The sequence below is a fragment of the Hyaena hyaena genome, unplaced genomic scaffold (genome assembly GCF_003009895.1).
Source record: "Hyaena hyaena isolate Hyena2069 unplaced genomic scaffold, ASM300989v1 scaffold_493, whole genome shotgun sequence".
Lineage (NCBI taxonomy): Eukaryota > Metazoa > Chordata > Mammalia > Carnivora > Hyaenidae > Hyaena > Hyaena hyaena.
The window spans coordinates 1238834-1254878 of NW_024081125.1; the positions used below are offsets into that span (position 1 = coordinate 1238834).

At 50.4% G+C, this 16045-nt stretch overlaps 1 long non-coding RNA gene and 1 other non-coding gene across 2 annotated transcripts; both read right to left on the reverse strand.

Moving 5' to 3' along the window:
* Nucleotides 1–13859: 13859 nt before the first annotated feature.
* On the reverse strand, nt 13860–15911 carry LOC120246919. Its single transcript, XR_005532179.1, has 3 exons — nt 15682–15911; nt 14239–14414; nt 13860–14146 (listed from the first exon to the last, which is right to left on the reverse strand). It is a non-coding gene; the product is annotated as an uncharacterized LOC120246919 (long non-coding RNA).
* On the reverse strand, nt 14715–14989 carry LOC120246922. The gene has a single exon (XR_005532181.1).
* Nucleotides 15912–16045: the final 134 nt, after the last annotated feature.

Here is a 16045-nt window from a genome sequence, read left to right on the forward strand (position 1 = left end):
GGGCACTCCTCCCGGAGGCGCCAAATCCAAGGAGGAAGTGACACCTATCGGCTGGCCTGACAGTGGGGCGCCCCATCCGGCCACTCCTCCCCACAGTGCCAGGAGCCACCGCGGCGGGGAGGGGGGCTCCTTCTGGGCCCTGGGTTCAGATGGGAGCCCGCCAGGATGCTCAGAGGAGGCGACGGGGGCCAGGGGGTGAGCCACGAGGAATGTGAATCCGAAGCATAATCCGGACATCTCACAAACCCAGGGCCCAGGGAAGTGTCCCTCCTCTCTCCCCACCCCTGCCCACGTTTGATCTGCAGCTGCACCAAAGCCTTAAACCTTACAGCCGAACGTCTGCATCTTATCTGCCTCTGTGCCTTTGGCTCCCAGAGCATTAGGGCCCTTTGAACTGTTCTCCACTCGCCCTGATCCTTGTCAGACTAATTACATCTTTCCCTGATTGGTTCTGTCTCCTCTGAATGGGGATGAGAGCCGCTAAGGACCCAACTTGTGGAACTATGTATCACAGGGGACTCCAGGCTTTGCAATGTAAGTGTGGCTGTGCCCATTTTGCAGATGAGGAAGCAGAGGCTGGGCTTGAGGCTTTAGGGAGCTGCCCCAGATCTACTGCTTCCCAGAGGGCGTTTCCCTCTCTCCATAGTTGTTGAATACATCGGTGTAGAAATCAGTGTTCTAAGAGGCGCTTGGGTGGCTCAGTCGTTTAAGCATTCGACTTCGGCTCAGGTCATGATCTCACGGTTTGTGGGTTTGAGCCCCGCGTCGGGCTCTGTGCTGACAGCTAGCTCAGAGCCTGGAGCCTATTTCAGATTCTGTATCTCCCTCTCTCTCTGACCCTCCCCTGCTCACACTGTCTCTTTCTCTCTCAGAAATAAATATAACATTTAAAAAAATAAAAAGAAATCAGTGTTCTAAGAGAAAGGTTAAATTGTAAAACAGGACCAGAGAGAAATGGGGTGTGTGTGTGTGTGTGAGTGCCAGAGCCCAGAATTAACGCTGGGGTAGATCATCTAGCTGGAGTTAGAATACCAGGGTCAGCCACACCTCCTAACTCAGAACTCCCTTCATTAAGCTACAATTATTCACAGGGTCACAGGACGTGCCAACAAAGGGCCTGGCCCATGTTTCCCCTTGACCGGTTCTGGGTGTCCTGTTATGTTTCTCATTATCATCCTGACTCCATCCGAGGTGCTGACACCACCCTGGGGGTCACAGCAGCCCAGCTGAAGGTGCAGACGGCAATGACAATGATTGCTATCCCTGCACGTGGATAATGCTCTTTGCTTTCCCCGTGTGTTCACATATATCTCCGCATTACATCTCTGCAAAGGTCTTCCAGGTAGTTAGGAAGGGTTTAACTAGTTCTGTCTTGGGGTGGAGACTGAGACTCACGGAGGTCAGGTGCTTTACACAAGCTCTGGCACTGAATTGCCCGAGTTGGCCTCTTTCCGCCCATTACTCATCCTCGGTTTCCTTTTCTGTTAAATGGGCCTCCTCACAGGAATCCATCTTGAATGGCTCTGTGCCTGACGTTGTCACATGAGCTGTTTTGGGTACAGTGTGGGCACGACAGGTTCTGGTAAACAGCTGTTCAGTCTTTCATGCAGCATTTCCTGAGCACCTACTATGTGTTAGTCCCTGGGAATATGGAGAGTGAGGCACGTAGTAGTACCCCCAGATGAGGAAGTCACAGTGCAATGATTTTGTGTCCAAGGGCCTGTCTCCGGAATGGGGCCGTGACGGGCACAGAGAGCGCAGAGCACCATTTCAGACCTTCGAGACCGCATTGAGGACCCAGCTTTTTTTTTTTTTTTTTTTTTTTTTTAATTTCTAGGAGAGAGAGAGAGAGACAGCGTGAGCAAGGGAGGGTCAGAGAGAGAGGGAGTCACAGACTGAAACAGGCTCCAGGCTCTGAGCTGGCAGTCAGCACAGAGCCCAACGTGGGGCTCGAACCCACGAACCGTGAGATCATGATCTAAGCGAAAGTCGGACGCTTAACCGACAAGCCACCCAGGCGCCCCGAGGACCCAGCTTTGCTATGAACCCTAACAAGCCGTGCAACCTCTTAGAACCTTAACTTTTAAGTGGGGAGAGCAATACTATTCCATAGGTGAAAATAGATGTGAAAAGAAAAATATCTTATATAAGATGCAAAATACTAGGCACACATTGGTTGTTTTATTGTCACCAATTATTATCTTTAGCTTTACAGGGCTAGGTGATTTGTGAGAACACTCTCCCGTTGCTTTTCTTAAGCCTGCCATAAAAACAGGGCCTTAATTTTTGTTAATTCTGTGGCAGTCTTCTGCCACTCCAAAGTAGTTCATCCCGAAGGGGAAAGCCTTGAGTAATCAGTGCGGGAGGAAGAGGAGGTTTGCAACGCGGAAGGCCAGAAAACCTTCACCTAGTGTTCCGCGTTACCCACTGCTCCAGAAACGGGTGGAAACGAAAACGGATCTGGAAGGAAAATTCTGGCAAAGGACGGTGGGGGAGAGCCCCTCTGTCATCTCTGGAATTGAGCACAGGAAACCTCGCCCTGAGGCCTCCCTTTCAGAAGTGGCCCAGAGAGGAACCACAAGAAGGCCCTAAAATTATGCCATTCGGAAATTCTGACTCATCTGGCGACGGGGGCTGTTTGTGTAACGTACAAAATGTCTCCCAAACAGTGAAATGTGTGCTGCTCCTTCCCCACCTCCCTTTGCTGCTGCCAGCATCGCGGGGAAGCAGGGGCCTATTCACCCAGCCAGGGGGGAAATGATTCAGGTCTGTTACTCAGTGGCGGTTCCTTAGTTTGCCTCAACTCCGATCTGTACAAAGTCATATGCTGCAGGCCTGATTTTTAGTTGTGTGTGTCTTCCGTCTCCATAGGAAGCTTAGAACAGAAGCTGGAGTGGCTCTTCGGGCTAATCCAAACCTCTTGTCGTATAAATGAGTAAACTGAGGCAAGAGAGCAGGAAGGAGGGGCCCTGCCCAGGGTCTCACGTGGTAACTGGTGTTCCGGAAACCCGTGTTGCCATTTCTCTGTCTCTAGCCTGGCTTTCCCCTTCACGATGACTTAAGTCAGTCCCATTGGCCGCACCGGCGAATTAACAGGCTCACACGGGGTTGGCCGTTTCTGGGGTGCTCCCAGAGAAGCCCTGAGCTGGGCATGGGGAGCGGTTCTCATCCTGGCTGCTTTTTCCTCTGCTTTCTTTCTAGCCAGTTCTCCGAGTGTTAGTCCGTCCTTTCCCACTCTGGTCCTGTCATGTGCTCGTAGGGGGAGGGGCCCACCAGCCTGGGTTGTTCTCAGAGTACGTTGCTGACCCCACCAGCAGCAGTCACCCCGTAACTGAGCAGGGACACCCCTGCTGGAGGGCCATGAGTCATCTCAGGCACTCAGCATGGGACCCAGAGTGATTCAGGATACCCCTTTACATACACTAACTGGGCTGCTTTTATAAAATAAAAATATTAAGTGTGCTGGAAGCTCAGGACTGGATCCTGGGTTAATGCTGCTAGTTAGCTGTGTAACGTTGGGTCTTTTCTGAGTTCCTGAATCTGGAAATGAGGGCTTTGGAACAGATCACCTTTCGGTTACTACTCTCAGATTAAGAAACTGTGTGAGTTCTGGGACGCCTGAGTGGCTCAGTTGCGTATGCATTGGTTTCGGCTCAGGTCATGATCTCGTGGTTCGTGAGTTCGAGCCTGGTGTCAGGCTCCTCACTGATTGTGCAGAGCCTGCTTAGGATTCTCTCTGTCTTCCTCTCTCTCTCTGCCCCTCTCCTGCTCACACATTCTCTCTCGAAATAAACTTTATTTAAAAAAATTTTTTTTAAAGTTTATTCATTTTTGAGAGAGAGAGAGATGAGCGTGAGCGAGGGAGGGGCAGAGAGAGTGAGGGAGACACAGAATCCAAAGCAGCCTCCAGGCTCTGAGCTGTCAGCACAGAGCCCAACGAGGGGCTCAAACTCATGAACTGCAAGATCATGACCTGAGCCGAAGTTGGATGCTTAACCCACTGAGCCACCCAGGCTCAGAAATAAATAAGCCCCTGGAAATAAATAAACTTAAAAATAAATAAAATAATAAAAAATAAAAAACTGTGTGAATTTTAATCGTATTAGACAATAAGGTTGTTTAGCGTGACTAAACACAGCTATTAATATATTCCAAGGATTGAGTACTAATAGAAACAAAATGTCAACTACAAAGGACAAACTTCATTCTTAAAAAATAAAATCTTTCTAGAAGAGGCTTGCCATACTCTCCCATCCGTGGGCAGCCCAACCTATACTTTCTGCTTCTTCTGGGAACACCATCAGTGGGTTTTTTTTTTTAATATATTTTTATTTATTTCTAGGAGAGAGAGAGAGAGAGAGACAGCGTAAGCAGGGGAGAGTCAGAGAGAGAGGGAGTCACAGACTGAAACAGGCTCCAGGCTCTGAGCTGTCAGCACAGAGCCCGACGCGGGGCTTGAACCCACGAACCGCGAGATCATGACCCAAGCGAAAGTCGGACGCTTAACCGACTAAGCCACCCAGGCGCCCCAGTGGGGTTTTTTTTTAAATTAAACATTTGATTTGGAGATCATTGTAGATTATGCAGTTGTAAGAAATTATACTGAATGATCCCTGTACCTTTTACCAGTTTCCCCCAGTGGTAATGTCTTGCAAAGCTATGTAGCACGGTATCACAACCAGGATGTTGAGGCTGACACCAATAAAATGCACGCAATCCCGCACTCTTATGCCCCCTTTCACCCCTGGCAACCATTAATCAGTTCGCACTTCCATAATTTTTGCCATATTTAGAAGAGTACAGTGGAATCATATAGCGTGTAACCTTTGTCAGTTGGCTACCTTCACTCAGTATAATTCACTGGCGATTCTTCCCGAGTGTTTCTGTATCAAGAGCTCATACTCCTCCATCGCATGGCATGGAGGGACCACAGTTTGTCTAGCCACTCGCTTGCTGAAGGGCATCTGGGTTGTTTCCGGTTTGGGGCTATTGTGAGCAAAGCAGCCATCAACATTCAGTATAGGTTTTGGGGCCGATAGAAGTCTTCCCACTTGGCATGTCAGCTATTGGTCGTGGTACGCACATGCAACGCCACCGCACCAGGTCGCTTCCCACGTGCTCACAGTGATGCGCACACTCCCGGGATGTTTATGTGTGTAGCGGTCGCCCAGGATGGGGCTGTGAGTTGTGGAAATCCAGCAAAAGCAAACTGCACTGTTCCTACCATTGGGAATTTACCGTCTATCGAGGAAGCAACATTAAGACTCAGACATTGAAAGAACAATGTAATAACAAGACTACGCTGCGTGTCATCAAATGCTAGCCTGCACGGTACAGAATTGAGACTTAGAGGTATCTAGAAATGAGAGGAGTGAAGGTCCAAGTGTCTGGCGGAAGGCATTCTGGGCAATAATGATATCTAATGCTGATTAAGGGTTTACTATGTGCCAAACACTGCACTAAGCCTTTACTCATATTAACTCACTTGATGCTCACCACCACCCTATAGGGTGGCTACTATTATCTAATTTTACAAATGAAGGGACAGAGAGGGTAATAACTTGTCATCACACAGCTATCATATGACGAATCTAGGGTACAGATCCAGGCGTTCTGGCCTCAGGCCACACTTCATTGCTGTGCATTCTGTCTGGTAGCAATGGCGGAGGACCATTTCCTGGTCATGATTTAATTCTCATCCATTTGTTAGGTTATATTTTTACACAGGGTTACGGTGAACCTGAAATGGTAAGCCCTGGCTTCACTGGTGTGATGAGTTCCCTAGGGGTCAAGGCTATGGATGAAAAATTAAAGTACTTTGCAAAGAACAGCACCAGCTTTAGTAACAGGGGAGACCCCTGCATGTCACGCATGTGCTGTGAGAGGCAAACACCAGCCTGAAAGTCTGTTCTGTGTGTGTGTGTGTGTATGTGTGTGTGTGTGTGTGTGTGAAAACAGCAGCACTGAATGCTCTGGTTGTGCTGATTACCTGTGTACGTAGCAAGAAAAGCATCAAACTTCCAGCTTTATACCACAAAACACCAGGGGCGGGCTGAGTGCATTTCAGATAATGTGCATTCATGGTTTCTGAATCGCTGTATACCACAAAAGCCATGTCCGCACTTGGCTCTCTCCGTGGCTGCTAAACATTCGAGGGGTATGACTTGTCTTCCGTCACAGCACCCAGGGCCCCTCGCCCTTGTGACTTCATCATTTTGGTTTAATTGTCGGCTTTTGTTTTGAAACCTAAATGCAGCCTTGAGGGTACCCTTGCTGCAAGCCCTGGGGTGGGCGGGCAGCATGAGGGGTTCACTGGGGGAGTCTCCTGACATGGGGGTCTTTCTGGGCTCTGGGTCCCCTGGCTGGCTAAGCATGGCGGGCCATGTCCCCCCCCCCCCCCACACTGCCCCCACACTGTCTCCACATCTAGAAAGTGGGGCCAGTTCCCCCACGTCTTCCCCCTTAGGAGCTACAGGAGCTGTCCAGGAGCGAGGGGAAGGACACTGAGAAAGTGCTGCAAACTCATTTCCATGCAAATGTGGGCTATTGTGGGAAATTAGATCCTGCAATTACCATGCTTGCAAACAAAATTGGAGGACAGAAGCCAACTCAGAAAGAGGCTGTGAGCAAGGAAGTCTTCTCGGCTAAGGAGGCAAGGGAAATCTTTCACTCTTTTGCCCCCTGGAGATGTGTTTTTGAAATCTGCTGAGGTGTTCTCGGCTTGCTTTTCAGCGGGCTTGGCTGCTCTGGACAGGCAATAACGTGGAGGTGCTGGACTATAGGCAGCGTGCCCAGGAAGCCGGGAGGCCTCTGAGCCCCGCCTGGCAGGCTCGCGGAGGCGTGGCCTTGGCACTGGCATTGGGGGAAGCAGGGCGCCAGGGCTGGGCAACCGGGCTGCCCCCTCCAACAGCATTCAGGGCTCCGGGCTTGGATGGCAGGGGTGGTGTCTAACAGGTCCGTGCTCTGTGTGAAGCCTGCTGGTCGCGAGGACAGATCTTCATGGCCCAAGGCGGTCCCCAGCAGAGCCTCGAGCACAAAACACTAAGGTCATGCAGCAACACAGCTGACCGCAGACGCGCATGACAAGTGCTTTCTAGATGGACTCCTTGCAACTTTCCCCCGCTGCAGGAGCTGCACCCGGCCTAAGATCGAAAGAACTTTCCTCCTTGGTTTCTTCTTTGATGTTGTGGAGCCAGCACGCAGAGAGGAACAGCGAGAGCGAGTGCCACCCAGCGCGCCTCCCGGCTACTGGAAAAGCCACACTCAGCAGAGGCGGCCCCGTGAACAGGAGAGAAGGCAGCGCACACGTTTTCGGTGTCCCTGGGTGTTTCAGAAAGGTCTTTGCTGGCAGGGCGCCTTTGAGAGTCAAGGCTGTTCACCATCCACACTGAGATGTTTGCTTGTTGGTGTCACTGCGATTCTGGGCAAAAGCACTGGGTCCTGTCTGCCCCGTCTACAGACTCACGCAGTGAGGACAGCCGGAAGTCACCTTCCACACCCTCAGAGACCCCCAGAGGGCCAGGGTAGTCCCTGGCCGCTTCAGCCCCCACCACGCTCACCTCCGTCACCCAATCCAGGCAGCACTTGGGTCCTTCCCGGCCTCTCCCCCACCCCCCCCCCCACCTCCTTTTCAGTCCCACGGCCTGGTCTTCCCTAACTGCACCCATTCCCCACTTTCTTCTGTTCTCCTGGCCCAAAGCTCTAGTCATCAGGCCCAGAGAGGCAATAATCTAAGGATTATGCTCCCATATTTTATTTTGTTTCATTTTTTTTAGGTTTTTATTTATTTGAGAGAGAGAGAGAGAGAGCAAGTGAGCATGGGAGGTTACAGAGAGAGAGCAGAGAGAAAACCCCAAGCAGGCTCCGCACTGTCAATGCACAACCCGACGCGGGCCTCCATCTCACGAACCATGGGATCAAGACCGGAGCCGAAACCAAGAGTCCTGCACAGCTCATCACGGTACGTGTTCTTCACTCGAGAATCGTGCGTGGAGCGCGTAGGGACTCCTAATTGCTAAGGACTGGAGGGCAAAATAATCAATTTTGTCAGACTAGAAGCCGATGGTCTAATGGTGGGGGAGGGGAGCAGGGAAAAAAAAACCCCTATAATCCGTACAAAACCTCTGAAGGGTTTGGCCCCCGACAGCAAGAAAATAGGGCTGGGCCATGGGCCGCGCAGAGGCTGTGTTCTCTGGTGCCTCTACATTCGCCTCCTGGATCGCACAGGACAGCAGCAGTCCAATCTCCGGGCGGCCGGCCGTCTGCAGGCCTGAGGTTAGCTGAGCTTTCTCAAGCCCAGCAGTTGGTTCGCAGTTTAGAAAGACCGAACTGTATGCCCATATCATTCAATCCCTCGCCATCTAATTCAATGGAGCATTTCTACGGGGCTTACCAGGGACTGAAAAGAGACACATCACAGAAGGACCATGGTATTCTGTTTATCTGGCGTAACGATGGAAGAAAGTGTTCTTCTGGTTCGGTTTTTGTTTTGTTCTGTTTTGTTTTTTTGTTTTGTACCACAGCCCCTTTAATAAAGCCATGTGTGTATAATTCGTGCTGGGAATCTAATATATGCTATGTTCCCTTGACGTCTTCACCGAAGCGCGTGGATTAGAATGGTTCCCTTCCTGGTGACCTGGGATTTCCATACAAGGCTCTAGGCCCATGTGAGGGCTGTTGGCCCTAACTTATATCAAGGGTTCCCAGAGAGTCAGCTTCGGCTTCTTAATTTGTAAAATCGCCTTGCTTCTTCCTGCATTTAGTGTTAGCCTTTTGAGTTTATTGCCTCTCGTGCGCTGCGGCTGTAATGGTAGCAAAGCAAGCTAGGTCTTCCCTGAAACAAGGGCGGGCCTTGGGGGGCCTGAGGGGCTCTTCCCAGAATCCCAGAATCCGCAAGCACAAGACTCCCCCCTCTGTGCAACGGCAGGGACAGCGGGGATTGGCTCTCCCTGCCCTGGCTTCCTAGAAGGACGAGTGCCCCCTGCCGGCCACGCAGGGAAAGGCAGGCTCTAGGGAAGTGCTCCAAAGTTTCTCAAAAGAATGATTTTGAAAGACACGTGTTACTTTTGACCATGAGCAAAAATCCAAGTCAAAGGGTATCACTGGCCCTGTCCCCAGCCAGCCCGCGGGACGTGTGAACTATCACAGGGCTGCAGCTGCCTGGGAGGGAACGAGATGAACGAGTGGGGATCTCTCACCCTCACCCCCGACGGGGCTCATGCAGACAGGGCTGCACACACACAGCCCCCCCCACCCCCACCCCCTGCATTAGAGAGAATGCCAGGTCCCAGGCCGCTGCAGAGGGTGGCGGGCCTGAAACACGTCACCTTCTGCCCAGCGCTTTTCATACACAACTCTCTTGGTCACTCCATTTTTGCAAAGCACTTCCCCTTTCCTTTTTTTCTTTTCCAGAGTAGAGCTGGTTTATCATGTAGTCTTTTCCTGAAACTCTGAAGCTCCCGCATACAGAAATTCGATGTCAATTAATTGTATATCGGTGGGCTATGCTTTCAAAAAGTATAAAGTTGAGAGTTAACAAAAGCGATCTTTCTGGCCATAAAGGCAAAATTAGGGAAAAAAAGGAAAAAATTTACTTAAAATCCTCTACTTTTTGCCTGTAACAGAAAACTGTTAATGTCTCCTCCCATCCCCACCCACCCCCACTTCCCCCTACCCCTGGGTGAATTTCCCTTCCTTGGCTGCACGGATTGTTGCAGAAGGCTGGATCCTGGCGATGGCAAGACTTAATTGTGAGGCCATGGCTTCAGACTCAAAGGCTGAAGTACAAAGTGAAATTCTGACTCATCCTATTTATGTATTCATGGCTTTGGCAAAACATCTTAGCAATCATTCAAAAGAAAAAACAATGAAAATTTTCCAAACGTTCATCTGGCCTCGAACTCCATGATCATAGGAGGGAGACGTAACCTTCTGCTAACAGATAAATCCTCACAGCAGGTCTGACACACACCAGCTCTGGCTGCTTGCCCTCCACGGCCTGGGGTCCAGGCAGCTTCTCGGAAGCTGCTGGAATCTAGTTAGCAGTTCGAGCTATGGAAAATATCTGCTGGCAACCAATAAATAAGCAGCACAGAATGTAAAACATGAAAAATTTCATTAGACGGTTGAGGAAAAATTGACAATTCTTTTATCACTTTTTAAAAGTACATTTTAGAAAGAGAGCGAGCGAGCAGGGGATGGGGTGGGGGGGAGAATCTTAAAATGCTCAGCACGGAGCCGGAAGAGGGCCTTGATCCCAAGACCCCGGGATCATGATCTGAGCCAAAATCATGAGTGGGACGCTCAACCAACCGAGCCGCCCAGGTGCTCCTCTTTTATCACTTTTAATCGTGTCTTAATACGGTTTCTGATGACCACTTAATTCTTTTTTTTCTTTAAAGTTTATTTTGAGAGAGTGAGGGCCCATGGGAGGGGCAGAGAGACGGAGAGAGGGAATCCCGAGCAGGCTCCGCGCTATCAGCGTGGCCCACGGACCATGTGATCGTGACCTGAGCCGAAATCAAAAGTCAGACGCTTAACTGACTGAGCCGCTCAGGCGCCCCTCCCACCACTTAATTCTTTTTTTTATTTTTTTAATGTTTTTTTTTTTTTTAATTTATTTCTAGGAGAGAGAGAGAGAGAGAGCGTGAGCAGGGGAGGGTCAGAGAGAGAGGGAGTCACAGACTCTGAAACAGGCTCCAGGCTCTGAGCTGGCAGTCAGCACAGAGCCCGACACGGGGCTCGAACCCATGAACCACGAGATCATGACCTAAGCGAAAGTCGGACGCTTAACCGACTAAGCCACCCAGGCACCCCCTTTTTTTTTTTTTTTAAATTTTTTTTAATGTCCCACCACTTAATTCTTAATACTACCTTACAGGTTATGACTTGGGTCCTTTTCCTCTGAATAAAATAAGGCTCTCACTAAAGCAAAGTCCAGCATATATGTCGTTTTAAAGGGCTCCTGCCAAGTTCTGTCCTCAAGGTGCGACAGCAGGATGGGGACGAAGTGGCATGGAGCTTCCGAAGCGATCAGTCATGTTGATTGTTTTCCCCCACTGGATTTCTGGAGTGAAATTGTTGCCATTTTAGTTTCAGAGAGCCTACAAATCACATCTGTATCCAATATATACACATGCGGCAAAGATAATTGAGGAATATTTGATTTTCTGCAGGATTTGCTGGCGATGCTATGATTCAGCAGAAAATCTTTTTTAAAAAAGTGCTTTCAAGGCCAACAGAACACAGAGAGGGACCCAAAGTACTAGAGTCTGCCAAAAAGACGTGATAAACAAACACAGGAGAGAGAACATAATTTGGAGACCACAATGTCCGAGCACCATCATCCTAGGGTTAACGAACAGTTCAAATGAGTTCATGTACACAGAACCTGGGAGAACAAAATGGTACTTGCTACACATAGACGATGATATTGCGGCGGGCGGTTGGTGAATGTTCCAAAGCAGAGGCACAGAGTACAAACAGATGCCTTAAAACCGTGCAGCCCTTGTATGAAAACATCTTGAAACAGGCACAAACTTCCACACACAATGCAAACGTAATTTTCCCAAACCCAGGACTGGGAGGAGGGAAAGGGGTGGAAAGCGGCAAGAAGGAACTCGCCTTGGTGACGTCGCACCTAGAACCCAGGCCTCACACCTCCACATTCCGAGTCCCAGAACAGACTCAGGCTTCTGCTGTGGCATCCAGGCTCTTCATACAGAGACTCCGTCTTCACCTGCGTCTCCCACCATCGGTCCTAGATGAAAGGAACCCAATTTCCGGCCCACCATCTCTTCGTTTCACCCAGAGGAGAGCAGGACCAGTGGAGGTGGGTCCTACCAAGGCCTTCCCTTCCTGACGGAGGCTGAGCCCACATGGTGTGGGAAACAGAGATGAGAAAAGCAGGCCACACCCATGGCCGGAGCAGTATTTATAAAGCCAGCTGTCTTGTCAGATAGGGGTTAGGAATCCCAAACGCATTCAGATCTGGCATTAGGGATTGGCAAGCACTCTCTCAGAGGGCTGGGCACGGTCTTGGTTTCTCGCATTTTCCCTTATTTTTAGGGTCGCTGGGGAATCCAGTTAATTCCATGGTTACACGGATGCTCTAAAATTACTGGATGATGGCTAAGTGCTCCACAAAGAAAGAGTCCAGGTTCCGGCTCATGACTGTGGAACTCTGGGTCTCAGATGCTATTTTATTTTAGCTCAGGAATGTTTGGTGGCTCAACCCCCTGTCTCCGAACAGCCACTTTTCTCATTTTAAAATGACCCTTCCAGAATGGCCGGTTTGGACCAACACGTCTGTATCACCTGTCCAGTGCACAGAAACACACGCTCTTTGCAAGAATGAAGCAGGGACTTTAAGACTTGAAGTCGGAAACGCCGATCTGCTGAGTGTTCAAATAACCTATAGTTTTCGGCTCAATACTCCTGATTCTTCGTTTCGGGCTGATATATGGGAAGAAACTAGTTCAAATCTGTTAAGGTTTTTAACCATAGGTCCAATGGTGAATTTGCCTTTGGAAGGCTGGGTAGAAAGCATATTTTTGCCAAACATAGTTAAGCTTTATCTATAAATAAGCCCAGAGAGAAAAACACATTTAGGATGCCTGAGCCGGCATGTTCACACATGGCATGATTATTTAGCTTGTGGTCTAATTACATTTCATGTAATAGGATTCAGAGAACTGAGTCCCTCCCACCCCTCCCCACCTTCTCACTAATGGTCACACGGGAGGCATCACAAACTGATAAAGATGAGTGACTCATGTCTTCAAACCACCCAAACACACTGGAGTAGAAAAGCAGACTTCTGACAACTGTTTAAGTATGTTTTCATCGTGTTTTCATTATAGAAGATTCTTTTGCTTTTCATCCCAGTATAGTTAACATGGAGCTTTACATCGGAGTTCAGGTTTCCAAGATAGTGATTCAGTCATTAATAGAATTTCTAAAGAGAAACCCCAAAACTAAAATGCCACATCATAAATGGGAGTTTGATGCTTTGGAAGAATATTTCTAAAAAAAAATTTTTTTTTGGTTTATTTTTGAGACAGAGACCGCCATGAGTGTGGGAGGGGCAGAGAGAGCGAGGCTCCAGGCTGTGAGCTGTTAGCACAGAGTCTGACCCTGGACTCGAACTCGGGAATGATGAGATCGTGACCTGAGCCGAAGGTGGGGCACGCAATCAGGTGAGTCACCCGGGCGCCCCTGAAAGAAATATTTGGAACACCATCTTCTTTGCTTCTTTAAATCACAATGTTTGGAGGCAATACTCCAAGAGTGGTTTTGTTTTTTATTTTTTAAATGTTTACTTATTTATTTATCTAGAGAGAGAGCGTGAGTAGGGGAGAGGCAGAGAGAGAGGGAGACAGAAAATCCCGAGCAGGCTCTGTGACGCCGGTGCAGAGCCTGACGTGTGGCTCGAACCTACGAACCGTGAGACCGTGACCTGAGCTGAAATCAAGAGTCGGACACTCAACCGATTGAGCAGCCCAGGCGCGCTCAGTGGTGGTTTTAAATCAAAGACAGAAAGGAAGAGGTTCAACGTACATAATATTTTATATTTTAGGCTGCTTTATGAAAAACTTCAAATTCTTTTAATTTCTTTGGCTTGGAGACCTAACCCAAAGGTTCAGATTTACCTTGCCCTTGGCCATGCTATCAGAGCCAACCCTCATTCCCCGCCACCACCTCGCCCCCGCGCCCCCCCCCCCCCCCCCCCACCCCCTCACGTTCGGGCAGGGCCGTCCGCCGCCGCTGCCGCCGCGGCACTAGCACTTCGACTCCCTCCGTCACCCGGCACCCCCCCCCCCCCCCCCCCCCCCCCCCCCCCCCCCCCCCCCCCCCCCAGCAGGTTCTGAATGAGCACAGACACGCTTTCTCATATCCTTTCTTAGGCTCCGCCGCACACAGCAACTCTGCTTACTGGTAAATTCCAAGAACGCAGGCTGGGTAGTCTTCCTGCTCAGGGCTTACTTGGAACCTTTAATGACAGCTGTGCTCTCAGTGAAACGTCTGAAAGTGAGAGAGACAACTATGCTTCCAAGCCAATGTCACACACTAGGTAAGACAAGTGCTACCCCCTGTTACCGTCCTGCGTCCCCGGATCCTCAGAACAGAAGTCGGTGAATTCTTCTCCCTGTTCCAGCCAACACAAAAACAGGGCAGACAGTTTCAAGGAGGCAATGAACAGTTCTAGATTTATTTAAAAAAAACAAACACCCTACTTACTAGAATAGAAGCACGAGGAAAAGGTTAGGTGACTTGGGAAATAATACATCCCCTACTGATAAGTGCACCTGGGACTCGACTTCCGCAACAAGGCTTAGCCTTCAGTACCATGACGTTTCCTATATAGATTTCTGTTCATGATGCCTGCTCCTCTGATTTACCGGAATTCCATGGATCTGGGGAGGGGGGGGGGAATAAAGGATTAAGAAGCGGGGGTCTCACCTTAGAAAACTAACACGTATCCACAACATCAATAAGGATGAAATCAGTACATCACTGAGGAGCGCTTCTCAGTAGTACCTTGAGTTTATTCTCAATGGGCTAGGGTTACAGTTTCATGGAGAATGACTCCTTGCAAGATCACTTGCTAAGGGCACATCCTAATTTTCTGATTTGAAATTCGAGAACCTCCCAAACATAAACAGGTCACCTCAAGAAACAATGTTTAAAACAGGTAAGGCTTAAAAAAAAAAAAAGATTGTAGCAGTACTCAGTGTCCAACAGAAACCACTCCGTCTGTTAAACAATATCTCGACTGCACGGCTTCTCTGGCTGTTGATGGATAGATAATGGCACGGCGCCGCCATTACCACCGTGGCAACAGTACCCAGGAACTATCAGAGGAAAATTGCACATAGAACGGCTGGATCTGGAGCAGTTATGCCTCAGCTTCCTCTGGGGTATGCTTTTTCTGCAAGTCTGGTGTGCCCTCGGGTACTACCAACCCAGTGCGGCTCCAAGACTACAGATCACGTCTCCATTTCCCGCGGGTCCCGATCGTCCCGAATCGTCCCTTGCGCCAATAGGAGCCCCGGCCGCGTCTCAAGCACTCACTGTTCTAGGGTCGGAGGAAATGGCAGTGAATTAAGCCCAGTGCCTGGGGCGGGGGAGGGGAGGGAGATCAATAAACGAGTTAATGGATATATATCAAGGTGCACTAAATCCACAGGGGAACTGAGAAAGCAATGAGCCCGGGAGGCTTTCTTTCCTCCTCCCTGGACCCCGCACACTGCTCTGTACCTGCTTCTCGTTTCTCCCGCTGACAAGCTCGGGGCACCAAGTCTGGACACCCGGCACCCGGCCCGGAAGACGTTTGTCCAGCGAACCAATTCCCTCGTAGCTCCCCGGGCAACACATCTTTCCTGGGCCTTAAGCCCAAAAGACTTAAGTGGGCCGCAAAGTCCACGACGACCCCAAACCCGGAAGGGATATGCACACAAGAGCACGCCACACGGTTTTAAACGTTATTTTCCCGGAATAATTGCGCGCTGGAGGCGGGAGCCGTGGGGCCCGGCCTCTGCTCCCACGCGGGCGGCGCGGCCCAGGCACCGCCGGGACACGTGGCCCCCCGCTTCGACGCGAACGCCCCGGCCGCCAGCGCCCAGCCCGGCCCCGCTGCCTCCACGACCGCGGCGGCCGCACGGAGGCACCGGCGTCGCTCACCTAGGCTGGGAGAGGCGGACCCAAGCCGGCTCCAGCCCCGCCGCCGCCCTTGAACGAGGAAACCGGGCGCGCAGGTATCGCGTTGCCACAGCAACTCAACCACCGCCTACACCGGAACCGGAACCTTCCCTTGGAAGTGACCTCTTCCCGGCGTTCCGCGGAACAGCGAAGCCGGCCCACTGCCCTACGCAGTCATCCGGGAGTATCCCAGCAGGCCTGTCTACCCTTCGGAGGGAAGTCGTCTTTCCTCTCGTTTCGCCTCTCCTCGCCTTGGAGCGTGACCCTGATGGACACTCACTCTTTCCAATCAACTGACAGAGCGATTGCCAGCCACCAATAGGAAGGCTGTGGGATGCGGTTCTGG